Below are 14556 nucleotides of genomic sequence, written 5' to 3' on the forward strand. Positions count from 1 at the left end.
CTTTAAAACAGGAACGAGAGCAACCCTGTCCTCGCCTCTGTCCTGCCTGTCGCCCCTCCGCCTGCCTTCCCACAGCGCGACATAGCCGGCCCTGCGCCCGCGGTCATCCTGGAGAAAGGGAGAAGTGCTGAAAAGTAACTGAGGTGGATTGAGTTGGTCTGTAAGAGCCTGCTGTGGAGACCTCCCGCTCTCGCTTGGGGCAGCAGGGAAGGAGCCACAGGGTGGGACACAAGGCTGCTTGCGTGTCCCGTCAATTCTGTATTAAACAGTCACCTGGTAAAGAGCACAGAAATCAGCCCAGAACCACGGCTGTTGGAGCTCAAGCCCCTGACGAGGCAATCTTTGTGTGTTAGTTTTGCATTATATGCTACTTGGTAGCACTGCATCAACGGAAATAGTGAAGATTTCGTCTCTTCCAGCATGAATGTGGCAGTCGAGATGCTCATCTGGATTGTCAGGGCATGGGTGTACCTGCTTCTCAGCAAGTGGCCTCTCTGCACAGCCAAAGGCTTTTACAACTTTTCAGTATGTGCTGACAAAGTTTCCCTAAACGTCTTATTTTAAAGTTCCCAATGGAAAGTCCTGTGTCATGAATTTAAGCATGGCCTGGATGGAGGTTTGCCGTTGCTAACTGTCTTTCACAGGCACATCTGTGCTGGAGTCTGGATTAGACTACACAGGTAAAATGTTCAGGCAAGTGTAAGATATAACAGGGCTGTAGGCGCTTAGTGCAATGTCCTGATGCTGACAATTCCTTCAGATTCCTGGAAGTTAGGAGGGTTTTTATGGGTCACTATTCAACCTGAGCGCGTAAGAAATGCTGTAACAGGGCATACTAAATATGCCCAGTGGACCAGGCAAGAACAGAAGAGTAAGGCAAGTGCATGGTAATCTTTCCCTGGCTCACCTTCCCAGGCTCCAGAGTGCTGCAGCTCTGGAATTTCTGAAGTCAGCTGTGTTGAGAGGTCTGGGTGCCTGTGCTTTGTCAGATCCCTAGTTTAAACAGGTGAGGGATTTGGTGTCCTATTTGGGAAATGTGAAATAGCAATGTAACTGCAGTATGTGAGTTGCGCTGTGTAATCCCAGCCTGGCAAATATGAAGTCAGTATGGAGACACGTCACCAGCTAGTGAGCTGAGACTCACTGCAAGGTCTGCAGCAGCAGGGGAAACAAAGCTGTAGTTTGTCTTTTTCCTAGTAAAGTCCTATGTTCTTGGTTCCTCCCCTGTGTTGGTGTTAGTGTTTGTAAAGGATGGATTTGGCTGAAAATTTACAAGGGAAAAACAAGTTTTCCTTGATAGACAGATGTCCTGAAAAGACAGATCAGTTCCTTGATCCAGTTAGTCGTGTGTCCCCAGGAGCACTACTATTGTCACAATGTGGTAAAAGGGTGTGTACCTAAGACTGCGGAACTGTACTTTCAATGGAAACCCATGCTTCGATGGAAATACCACAGCGGTATGAGACTGTAAGGTCTGTCACCACATCCAGATCACCTTGATTATCTCAGGTCACATCAATTCCCACTAATCTGCCAGAGGGCTCTGAAGTACAGAAGTGGGATCTTAAGATCTGCTTCTTCTGAAACAAGGCTGGTACACACTGGCATTTAATAGCACCTTTTTGGCGAAAAGACAAACTGAAAGTCTAAAGGTTTTTTTCTTTAATTTCGATATCACAAATATTTTCTTTTATTAGTGTTTGATGTTTGACAAAGAAGCAGCATTGCACAGACATGAGTACAAAGAAGTAAGGATTTTATGTCTATTGAAGATGCCTAAACTTCTGCATTTTAGTCTTACTAAAATGGTTTTGATTATAAAAGTGCTATCCAAATCATAAGAGGGTCAGGATAATAACAGGCAGGTTTATTTGTTAGCATATGCATTAAGTAACCTTTTCCTTTTTGTTAGTTATGTTTATTCCGTGTACTTGAATTAATTTTTTCCAGTATATATTAGGGTTTGTATCTAGTTAAGGCTGTGATTGTTTTGGTAGAGGCAGCATATTGCCCTTCCCCAAATTTTAATAAGACTCTTGTAACTGAATGATAAATGACGTTTTAAAAAAGGAAATATTTTTAGTAGACTTTGGTACAGCATTTTCAATGTGAATTCTGGGTCTTGTTTTCATTTTCTGTGTCTTTATTGTCTTTCCCTATAGATTTACTTCTTCATCGATTTAACAATGCTGTTTCTCTTATGCCAGTTTATTAAATGCTGTAGTTATAATCTCTATGGAATTCTTAGTTAACTGTCTTCATAGTTCCCTAATGATGTGCAAACATTTTATCCTGTTGTTATGTAGCCAGGAAGGCCTGTTCCAGGTTTGACTATAATTGTTTGACCTAACAATGGAAATGCACAGATTTTTTCTATTATTGAAGTCCATAGTTATGTTGAGGTGACACTTCAAACACTAAACACATTTCCAACAGCTGAAGAGGAAAACTTTTTCCTGGGCAATATTACAACTTCATTGTCTTGCTGTGGAGCTCCATTGCCTGTAGATCTCTATCCTGACAATTCAAAGCTTCAACTTACATTATTCTTTTCCACCATCAGCATGTTCTTCAAAAATAACCATATTTTCATAAGATAATTATAGTAATAGAGAATTAGTCCATCAGAAAGATTAATCTTCTTCCATATAGGGTAAGAATGAATATTACTACTTCTTTCAGAAATAAGTGAAAACTTAATTTCTTCAACTCTGTTTGCTTCCAGTAATCTCCATTCCCATACACCCATAGGTAGCTAAACAAAGAAGATAGAAATCACACTCCTAGAGTTGCATTTGCTTATAACTTTGAGGATATGTGTGAAAGTTGTTGCTAGCAAAATGGACTTTGACTTCTGAGCCTGCCAGTGTTACCTGTTTGTAAGTCTCAGTCTATGTAGTGCTATTCAACCAACACACTATGTTCAAGTCAAATAAAAACATATTTCTTTGTGATGGCTAGAGCTTATGGATAGTCTGCTATTAAGAAGCATTTCTATAAGAGCTAATAACTCTCTTGCCATAGCAAGTGTTTTTTATTACAGTGTGGACAGCTCTCACTTTACATTCATCGGCAAGTCTTTATAGCAGTATGAATATATCTCTTCATTTCTTTATGCTTTGAAGTATTTCTGTTCATTTCTCATAAATGAGAAAATAAACCATACTGTCTTTTAACATTCATAATCTGAGAAGCTTTTTTTTCTGGCTGCTGAAACAGCTGACACAGTAGACGTAGTCTGTGGACAGCCAGGAACGTGCTAGATACACAACTATTTTAAATTGAATTACAATATAGTAGATAGCCAAGTTTGAGGTACTGGGGTTTTCCTAGCCATTGCCATAGATGTAAACAGATTTGCAGCAATAGGTTTTGCTATCCTGACAGTTGTAGACAGCTGATTCTTGTCATGTTTTGGTAGGCTTTGATAATAAGAAGCAAATATTCTGTGAAATCAACTGAACAAAGCACAATTGATGGGAATCCTTCTGTTCTGTTAAATGCTTTCAGACCTTATTAAGGAGTTGATTCTGAAAATGGTTTGTTTGATATCTTTGTCCATTTCTAGCCCTTATTCTGATCTGGTAAATCTGCAGGTAGACGCTAGACATGGAATCTCTCTGTTCTCTATGCACAGCATAATGAGCAATATGATGGTCAAATTGTTTCATGCTCTCCGTGATTTTAAAAAAAAAAAAAAATTCTCAAGAGTCATTTGTTATTTCATGTACTTACTTTAATAGTAGTGATTAGCTAACATGTTAATACTACTGCAAAATCATTGTGCAAAATGATTTGTGATCCAGTCACGCTTTCAGCTGCTCTTTTCAGATTTTCTGTTCTGCCTCCATGGTTTGTTATTTGAATACATTTCTGAATTATGACTGGTACCTCTTCAGTTCTTGACTTTTGCCCTTTCTCTTCAGTGAGAAATATTTAAAACCTATGTTTGCTTTGCCAGTTATTGATGACAGATTCAAGATGTTTCGTTGCGTGCAGAGCACACAAGAGCTTTTTTAGGAATCATCTTACATGATCTTCAAAGTGATTCTTGGGTCAGAGAAAGCAAGAAAAACTTTGTAAAACCTGGACAGCTCCCTTAGGCCTTTGGAATAGATTTATAAGTCATAATTCCATTTTAAGCTATCAGGACTAAGCTAGTGCATGTGTGCCTTCTTCCCAGACCATCATATACCTGAGCATAAATACCAAGATTTAAAATTTGACTGGATTCTAGGGGAAGACTGCACAGAAAACAGAAGCAGGACATTATCTCCTCCAGTAGGGTGAGTAGCTAAAGAGATATACTGATTATTTACAGCAAGGTATATTAAATTGCTGTAGCCCAGATCAAAGATGGTATCAAAGCAGTAACTGAAGCCAGATTATTATCTTCATTCAACAGGAATGAAGTCTTGCCACCAAGAAGAAGCTCTACTTAGATAACACTTATTTTAAAAATGAACATCTTGTATCAGAAAAAAAAAACTTCAAGATAAAAATAAGCTGCTGTTCATGTTCATGTAAAACCTTCCTCTGGATCTCAATCTAGAAAATTGTTCCAGTATCCATTTATTTTTGAAGAGACTGGATACATTTGTTGTCTTTCAGCAGCCTCTCCTTTCACGTTTTCATGTCAATTAGGCCTACTTTACCTTTCACTCCATTGGATTTCTTGATGAGAAAGAAAATGTGCTTGGGACTGTCTTAGTCCCACTGGATAATCATACTGACAGCCCAGCACATAGTGACTGTTGAAGAACCCCTTTTAGAAAGCTAGTGAGTCCTGGCAGGGAGCCACCAAACACAATACTGTCTAGATTTAGAGTAGACCTAATGTGCCAAGATCAGTAATTACCACCTGCAGGTGGGTGGCTTGTCTGGCCAGTAGTCATGTCTGAGCATAGAGCAGTATTTGAAGTTTGCATGATCTAAATAAGCTAGTAGGTAGTTTTAAGTACTCTGGAAAGTAGTAATTTTCTCAAAGATTTCCTCACTCAAATATTCCTGTCATTACAGACATTTAAAAAATAATAACAAGGCAGATACAATGATAAGGTAAAAATGCATATTACAAAAATTAGAGATTATATTTCTGTTTTTCCTAACATCACATGGAGGATATCATGACCCTGAAGTAATTAAGAATTGTCTTTTGAATTATTAAGAATTCAATTTGGCTTTGGTATAGACAAGGCTCTACTAGTAGGAGCGTATGAACTGCTTCTAATGGCAGATGATCTAGAATCATAAACTGGTGCAACACTAGCATGGATTCAGTAATTTTCCTGGTGAACGCAAAAGAGAGATGCTGGGCTACATTCTTTTCATACCTATTTCCACTTTATTTTAATATTTACTTTAGATAAGTGCATTGAGTCATTCTAAAACACTATCAGCTGAAACATCAGCACAATGCTGATGATGTGCAATCGTTTATCTTGTTTTCCACTACTCCAGAGATGATGGTTTCTCTCTCGATGACGTACAGTTAATACAAACTAATGCCAGATGAAGCAAACGTGACTCTGGCCAAGGCATTGTTTGCAGTCTGTGCTGGAGACACAAAGTCCTAAGTCACTTCCTCTCTTAATTAGAGTGTTGCAGAGTACCCCCCAAGTCCTTCTTCTCAGAGCTGCTCTCAATCCCTTCATCCCCCAGCCTGTATTGATACCAGGAGTTGCCCACACCCAGGTGCAGGATCTTGCATTTGGCCTTGTTTAACCTCATGAGGTTCACATGGACCCACTTCTCAAGCTTGTCCAGGTCCCTCTGGATGGCATCCCTTCCCTCAGGAAGGTCAACTGCACCACTCAGCTTGGTGTTATCTGCAAACTTGCTGAGGATGCACTTGATCTCACTGTCCGTGTCATTGATGAAGATATTAAAAAGCAGTGGTCTCAATATGGACCCCTGAGGGATACAACTCGTCACTGATCTCCACCCAGATGTTGAGCCATTGACCACTACTCTTAGGATGTGATGATCCTACCATTTCCTTATCATTTGAATATCAGGTTCCCTCTAATAGATACTTGTATGCTTCTCATTGCCATTTTACAGTCTTAGTCGAATTTCCAAATAAAATAAGAAAAGGTTCAAACTCTTGTTAGATAATTCTACTTTCTGACAAAGGCATGATCAGGACTGCGAAGACCTTCTGGGAGATGTCAGAGCTGGGGTGAAAGAATGGGAGGACCTGGGACAAGGGATTCTTCCTACTCATGGGGTCCCACTGGTGGGAGAAGAATCCAGTCAGACAGGCTTTTCTTCTGAGTCACTCAGAAATGACTCAGTTTCTACCCAAAAATTGCTATTAAAAAATAGTAGCAAGAAGAAGACATGGGAAATTTTATCCCAAAAGGGCTCAATGAGGCAAATTAGGGATTTTATTACTAATTGTTTGCAGAAAGCACTCTGTGATGTGACAGAATATAACTCTAACATAGATCCTTTCTCTGCAGTGCTCACTGTTTAAATAGACAAAAATGTGGAGGAAGGGTAGGAGGACTTGCAGTAAAACCTGAAGTAGTTGCTTTGTTTCCTTCTAGCATTTAAGACTGTTAATGCTCAGCTCCTTGCATTTAGTTTCCAGCAGAATAAGACCCTCACACACAAACCCAGATGTGTGCTATGTCTCAGCACAGGCTGGAGGTCTCCACTGCTTCAGTTTAGTCCCAAAAGACTCTATAATGCACGCACTGCTCTTATAAACGAAAGGAAATTCAATAAACAAACAAAGGACATTCTGACCGCACTGTACGTTCTTCCTTGTTCTCTCAGGCACTTATTCAAAGTGCCTGTCCATTTTCAATAGATTTCCAGCTGCTAAATAAATTATTACATTTATCATTGTAATTTTTTTTTTTGTCCAACTATGCTTCTTCACAGTGCATTAGCGTAAGCTAAAAATAACAGGCATTTGTCACAGGCTATTCATCAGCCATTGAAAAAATGTTTATTTCCATAATAGATACTGCATATCCCTATATATGATGAGAAGAAGCTTTAAAAAAAGGTCATAAAACTTGGTCTTCTCATCACTTGTCCAGAACTAAAAATCTGACAGCAAAAATCCAACTCTGTAGGGTAGCAGTGTGTACGAGTCCTTCATGAATTATCTTCAGCCTATGATTAGCTCACTCATATTTAATAGTGGTACATTTGGTTATTTTCAGTGAGATTATAGTTCTGATTCACCAAGTGCTACTGTTTGGACAGTCACATTGAAGTTGTTAGCAAGTGTAGCTCACTTATATTCCTGGGGTTTGATCCGCTGCTTGGACTAGCCATGCTTTGCACAAGACACATGTGTGTCTGTTTCGGCAGGGATAGGTTTGCTCCTTGGTTTTGTTAGTGCAGTGTCCGGTTTGCCACAGCCTCTATCGAGACATCCAACACTGCAGTCAGTGCCTCGTAGTACTCCCTGCCCTGGCCGTGTTTCTGTTCCCCTGATCCAGTCAGTTGTACATGACAGTGCATGATCAGCTCTCAGACTCCTTTGATTGTATTAGATAACGTACTCCAATTTCAGGTATGCAGAGATTTGAAAATTAAGTCATTTAATTGTTTGAGTTAATTACTCAAACAATTAAATGACTCGAGTTTAAAAGCAGTACAAAAGTACTGCTTTTAAACTCGAGCACAGTTAAAACACTGTGCTCGAGTTTAAAAGCAGTACTTTTGTCAAGGTGTAAATTTTTTGTGTCATGCTACACCTACTTTTGTTCTAATAGAAATAGGATCAAGACACAGGGGATTTATATGACAACGCAGTAAAGCCTTCAGACTGTTGTTTGTTTGTTTGTTTGTTTGTTTGTTTTACAGAGGCAATGTATTGTTATAATGTAGTTACACAAAGTACAGTTGTTCATTACAGTTTGGAAGAACATAATGAGCTATATTAATTGAAAACATGAGACTTTTTTCACCCTCTGGTTTTTCATGGGTTTAACAAATTACCTGTCATTATTTTTGATCAAATTTTTCTTTACTATTGAAGAAGCCAACAAAGCTTAAATTATTTTCCTGTCAGATAGTAATCTGAGGCCTGCTTACATAGAAAGAATATAAAGCTCATACTAAATAAAACATGTGATGTTGTATTTTTCTTGCTAGAGTTCAGCAACATCAAAACATTTTTTTTTCCCCAAAGACCTGCTATCACTTACTATTTTTCTGACCTTTTGTCTTCCAGCTTTAATTCTGCCTTTCTGAAGTCTTCTTCTACCATTGCGATAAACTTGGACAGTGTGGTTAAGCAGTGTCCGTGGAAGGCTGAACTCAGATTCCACTTTTTCTTAATTTGTGTTTTCTCTAATTCTGTATATGGAACTATCAAAGTAGCTGCAAGCTGATTATTCCTTTCCTTTCCTGGATCAGAAATCACATGTAGTTCTATCAGTTGAAAGCATCCATATGGCCAGCAGATGCACTTAAAAGGTATTTAATTAGTCATGTAAATTCACCTCACTAGACAGTTCTTTAGTGATTTTATCTAATCGGTATAGACTATTTGAAGTAGTATCATGCTTACCAGGAGTAAATTTGGTCTGGATGAACAGAAGTACTTCATTCAAGTTTAAGTTTTGTCTATCATTTAACTATCATCTTCAAAAACTTCCAGTACAGCTTCTGCTTTAATGTTGATAAGCCCTATATTACATACCTAAAGTTCTGTTTCATGGTATGTAAAAGGTCACTGAAAATTCTGTTTTTCCTACTGCTTTTTGTCCCAAGTTCCACTGCTATTGCAAAATTAGATATATGTAATAAATTCTGCTCAAAATTTTATTTTTGTGATTTAACCTATCAAAAATGATGAAATCATCGCTTAAATTCATCTTGGCAAACTAGAACTTGCTTGACAAGAATCAAAAAGTACATATTAATCACCCAGATCCCAAGATTCTACTATTTTTAGCTAGAACATCATTTGTATTTGTTAAAATCTATATCCAAGCTCTTTTTCCCCCTTTTTTCTGTCTTATAGAAACAGCAGGTATAATTTGTTCCTACCACACTTACATTTGGTTTGAGATGTATCAGGTTGTACCCAACAAGTCAAAGAGTCCAGAAGTTTAGCGTCAGAAATGTGTCCTTTTGCCATTATTCTTAGTATCCCTTATCTTAGGTAATTTGCAATCTCTTTCTTGTTTCGTTGCTGAAAAAAGTTAAATAGAACCAGAAATAAGGCCCTTTATTGTGACTTGGAAGCCTACTAGTTAATCTGTGTATTGCGTATAATGTTGATTTTGTGTTATTCTCATTTTTCCATTGAAATGTCAGTAGGTATCTGATCACAGAAATACCTTGAGGACTCCAGGTATATGTATATTGGTACTAACCTGACCAACAAATGCATTATACCCTAAAGTGGCATCAGAGCAGTTTTCCAAGGAGTGTGTTCTGTCAGCTTGTGTTATTGCTGGTTGTTCATGCAGAAACAGAGGCACTAGTCAGGCCACCACCAAACCTGGTGACTACTTTAATTTGCAGTGTGTGTGTATGCGCGAAGGGGGGGATCACATGGCTGCACAGCCTGTGCCGCTGTCTTCCGTTTGGTTATTGCAGTTCTTATCCTCTTCACTGCTTTCAGTAACTGAGACCTGAACCTGCCTTTCCCATATTTTTCCCAGTGCTTGCTGTCAGCCTGGGAAGCCTGTAATTAAGTAGGTCATCCTATTCACCTTTTAAATACTGTTACATCATTAACTCTCTCTCTTCTAGTTCTATGAAATTTCCTCAGCATTTCAGAAGTTGTTAGGAAACAAATTTAATGATTAACATTGCTGACTACCACATCTTTCATTTATTTTTCTAATAACTCTTCAACCTGGCATTTAAAAATAAATGTTTAATTTATGTTGCTGTTTACTATCCTTTCATATTATTGATTTAATGGAAAGTATTTCAACATTACATAATGTGAAAAACACTGTTCATGTTTTCCAAATATGCAATAGAAACATTGTTGCTGTTCCACATTCTTTTAGACAATTCTGTTTTTCACATCTAGTAGTAAAGCAGTGCTAGTAGCTGCAATATCATTATCTCTGATTAACTTAACATTCTTACTTTCCATGGGCTATATACTTTTGCCTTTTCTTTCTTCTAAGTTCTTCAATCATTTAACTCTTTAGTTATACACTAACTGTTGTTAGGTTCATTTTTTTCTCCATTTGTTTCATGTTTTAATGTGCTGCTTCCTCTTCTTTTAGACAGTAAGAAACAAGTTGAGGATGCAGATAATGAATAGACCGTGAGTGGTATACGGGTTGCCAAAACTGTGACTGTGAAATTTCAAAGCGGGGAATCTTTTGTTCCAAGGATGTTTTTTGCAGGTGTACTGGATCTGGCTGGGATTAAGTTAACTTTCTTCACAGCAGTGATATTGTGCTGTGTTTTGGGTATGTGCTAAAACAGTGTTGAAAACATGCCGATGTTTTGGCTGTTGCTGAGCAGTGCTTGCAGAGGATCAAGGCTGTCTCTTTCCCACTCTGCCCACACTCCCACCCCAGTGAGTAGGCTGAGGATGGGCAAGAATTTGGGAGGGGACACAGGCAAGACAGCTGACCCCAACTGGCCAAAGGGACACTCCATGCCATATGACATCATGCCCAGCAATAAAACTAGGTAGAAGAAAAGGGTGGGATAGGGGTTGGGTATCAGAGACTGACCAGGGGCCTGCTCAGGGGCCTCAGCAAGTGATTGTCTTAACATCACTTTTTATTTTTTTTTTCTTTTATCCTTACTTACTACATTTTATTAATTCTCACTTTTTTCCCTTCATTAATCCATCTTTATCCTGACCCATGAGTGTTCTCTCTTTCTCTCCTATTTTCTCCCCTGACTTCTTCTCCTATTCTTTTTCCCTGGGGAGAAGGTAGAGGGAGTGAGCTAGCAGCTCCTCTGATTGTGGGTGCTTACCTGGTGGCCAGGGTCAACCTACACCACCAGGATGTAAGAAAAATACATTAGAAGCACAATCCCCAGGGGAATGAAGTACTTTTTCCAAGAAGCAAGCCAGGAAAGAGTCATTTGTGAAACCACAGATGAAAGGAGTGGGAGGACAGGCTGAGAGAGCTGGGACTGTTTAACCTTAAGAGGAGGCTCAAGGGAGAGTATCTTATTGATTTGTCTAAAAGCCTGATATGAGGAGTGAAGATGGAGCCAGACTTACCTCAGTGCTTTCCAGTGAAAGGACAAGAAGCAATGGGCGCAAACTGAAATTCAGGAAGTTCCATTTAACTTATGAAAAAACCTTTTTACTGTGGGGGTGGTTGAACATTGGAACAGGTTGCTCAGAGGAGTTGTGGAGTGTCCAACCTTGGACACGCAGAAAACCCAATTGGATACAACCCTGCTCTGAGCAGAGTGATGGACTAGAAAATCTCCCAGCCTCAGCTATGTTGTGATTCTGTGAAATGTCATGGGTGTTAAGTGACCCACAGTTTCGTGGATCAAGCAGCCAAGCACATAGTCAGTATAGATAACATGGGATAGCAGAGACCCTTCTCAGATGAAGCTGCAGCATTTTTTCCCAATCTCTAGAATTATCTTTCAGCTCTGGATACACAAGATTTTATAATGAATTGTATTTTATTTTTATTTTACTTTTGAATAGAGTGGTTATGTGAGTCTTTTTAGTTTAGACCTTGAGCTTTTTCACTGACAAAACTAGTGCTTCTGCTTTGGCATAGAAAAGCACGGAAACCTGTCTCTTAGTACAGCATCGTTATTTTGGAACATACTGTAACTTGACGCGTGTTCCTGCACCAGAGTTGTCTGAGGCAGCAGAGTCTTGTAAGAGAACTTTCCAGTTACAGACTAATGTGCAGAAGGCTGATTCCCTCTATTTGAGTGTAAAGTGACTCTACGGAAATGGATCCTGCAGCAGCAATTTCTGCTGGACACTGAATGTAAAACAATAGTCTTTACACAAGTGCTGTTTTGTAGTAGGAGTGCTGGTAAAATCGTTTCATTCACACCTACCAAAACTAGTGTTTCAAGGTGACTCATTGTCCTGATTCAACCTGCTTTTTAAGTTCAACTTACTAATTTTACTGCTGGCCTTTTCACTTGCTGATGGTTTCATAGGTAAGAGTTAGTTTATATCCTTCTTTTCCCAGCAGTTCCTGGTTTTTAGTGAGTGGGCCCAAATAGTCTTGTTAGGTTAAATTAATTGTTAGCTGTTGCTGTTCAGGTGTGTATTTAACCAACTAAATCTTGATTGCTTGATTAAAAAAAAAAAAAAAAAAGAATAATAGGAGTGGTCCAGCTTTTTTAATATATGAGTGAAATATTACACTTTTTGTGAAAAAAAAAAATAACTTCCTCTAAGAGATGAATTGCAACATGAAATCTGCAATACGGGGGAGGTATAAGGTGCACTTACGCTTTTGGTTACTTTACTAGAAAAGTACATGGTTTTAATTTGATTGACTTAGGGGCTTCAAAAACTTGCTCACTGATTTACTCTCTGAAAAGATGCTCATGAATGCTTTATAGTTGTAGCATGGGTTTCCATCTGAGCTGAAGAGATTTTTTTTTTTAGTGTGTAGGTGCAGGAAGAATGTGATCTCTTTTGTGGTGGGTGCTGCCTCCTTCTCTGTGAATTCTCATTTGTTGAACAGAAGGAGACTGAGCTCTGCAAGCGTGGCGGTGCACACAGAACTGTTGCATGAACAGGCAGTGCTGTACACTGGATTCCTATACTCTCTCATTGCACATGATGATTTTTTCTCTCTGAATATTTTAATTTTCTGCTTAGTGTAAAGATAGCTGGGGGGTGGGGTGGGTAGTGTTAAATACTGAATGTTGCATCTTTCTACCTAAAATTGAGGGTCTCACAGGTTATTCCACTGAGGAAGATAATGTGATTATGTGAGATACCTTCAATCCAGTTATTTACAAAAAATACATAAAACTATATTGCCATCAGTACAGAAGTGGTTCACAAGTCTTCATCTGGTGCTTGTTCTGATTGTGCTGGTCTAGTTCCAACGCCCCTGCCATGGGGATGTCTGGCAACTTAGTTTATTTCACCTATTATCTTTAGCAATGACGAGAACTAGCAGATATTGCATTAAGAGACAGTCATAATGCAATGCTAAGAGCATCCTGTAAACGTTTTCCAGGGATGTCAGCAATACCAGCACACTGGCACTAGGGACCACATCCCACATAAAAAGGCTTTGGTTGACAATTCGGCTGAAGTGCAATGTCAACAACTCTGTCAGGCTGCACGGAGGCGTTTTTCCCAGTGCAGTGACAATACCGACAGTGCGTGCACTCTGGCGACTGGCCATGGCCTTGTGATATTCCCCTCCTATGTAAGCAGAAGGGATATAGACCTCTCAAACCGGAGGGTTTTCTGAAATCTTCGTGAGTGATCTATTATTGCCAACCCTGTGCTTTTGCTTTGGGGTACTACATCTCCAGATTTGACCCCATATTTACCGTATTTGTAATTTTCTACCGCTAATTTACCCAAGTTCGACCGGTGGGAGCTGAGTGTCGCTCCGGTTTCGCTCACCTCCCCTGGCTGGATAAGCCCCCGTGGCTCCCAGGCCACCATTTTCCAGGGTGAGTAAAGCCACCCGCGGGAATACCGCGCACGTTTCGGGTCCTAGCTGGCAGGCTCCGGGGGAAGGACGAGCAGGGGCGCCGGGACGCTGCCGCCGCGGCTGCGGCACTGCCGGGGCCGGCGGTGCCGCGCTTCCTTCCCCGGCGCTCATCCGCGCCCGGGAGCGGAGCGGCGCGGAGCGGCGCGGACGGGAGGGGCAGGGCACAGCCGCCGCAGCCGCCGCAGCCGCTCCCTCCCCGCGGCGGCCGGGGGGCGGGACGCCGCGGCAGCGCCAGCGCCGCTGTCAGCGCCCGAGGGGCTGGGGGGGCCGTGCCGGCCGCGGGCAGCTGCGGGCGGGCGCCGGCGCGCAGCGGAGCGGGATCGCCCGCTGCTGGGAGCCGCACCACGGCAAGCACGGAGCCGCGTCGCACCAGCACCGCGCCCGTGGCGCCGGATCCCCCGTCGCGGTGAGTGAGGCGGACGGCGGGCGGCGGGCATCGAGCAGCGGGCGGGCAGCACCGGCCCGGCGGCGCTGCGGGGCCCGTGGCCCTGTGCCCCGGCGGGGCGGCGGCGGCAGCTGCGAGGGGTAGCGCGGACGCAGGTCCCCGGGTCTGCGCCGGGGGCAAGGGGAACTGGGTCGATTTAACAGGTTGAGATGGGCATGTGGTGCGCGGCTTTCTCGGTACCCGCATTTTTGGTGTGGAGGTAGTCAAGAGCTGGCTTTTTATTAGCGATTTGGTGCTGCTGCTATTGCAAATATTGGCTGCTTATGCTATAAAACGCTTCCTAGGAAGCTGCGTCTTCAGTTGGGTGTCTAATAACTCTCGGGTATCCGGCAGCTGCCAAAACTATCAGGACATATAGTTGTTTATCTCCATTTGGGCTTTAAGATAGTTCATACACATAAGGAAATACCCTAACTTTTTCTTTCCCATTGGCAAGAATAAGGGAGAACATTTGGGGCATCCTTATGGCTCTAAAGGCAGTTT

The 14556-nt window shown here is 41.2% G+C and overlaps 1 protein-coding gene across 3 annotated transcripts in view; it reads left to right on the forward strand.

The window, feature by feature from the left end:
- Positions 1 to 472: 472 nt before the first annotated feature.
- TMEM117 (transmembrane protein 117) overlaps positions 473 to 14556 on the forward strand; it is a 239251-nt gene continuing 225167 nt past the window's right edge. Inside the window, exon 1 of one of the 3 annotated variants that reach the window (XM_030480479.1) lies at positions 473 to 680. The gene's annotated coding sequence lies outside the window, so the exon portion shown is untranslated. Of the gene's footprint in view, positions 681 to 13509; positions 13588 to 13891; positions 14035 to 14556 lie in introns of those variants that run through there. The other 2 variants (XM_030480480.1, XM_030480478.1) reach the window with 2 other exon arrangements.

Source organism: Strigops habroptila, chromosome 3 (assembly GCF_004027225.2).
Source record: "Strigops habroptila isolate Jane chromosome 3, bStrHab1.2.pri, whole genome shotgun sequence".
Taxonomy (NCBI): Eukaryota; Metazoa; Chordata; class Aves; order Psittaciformes; family Psittacidae; genus Strigops; species Strigops habroptila.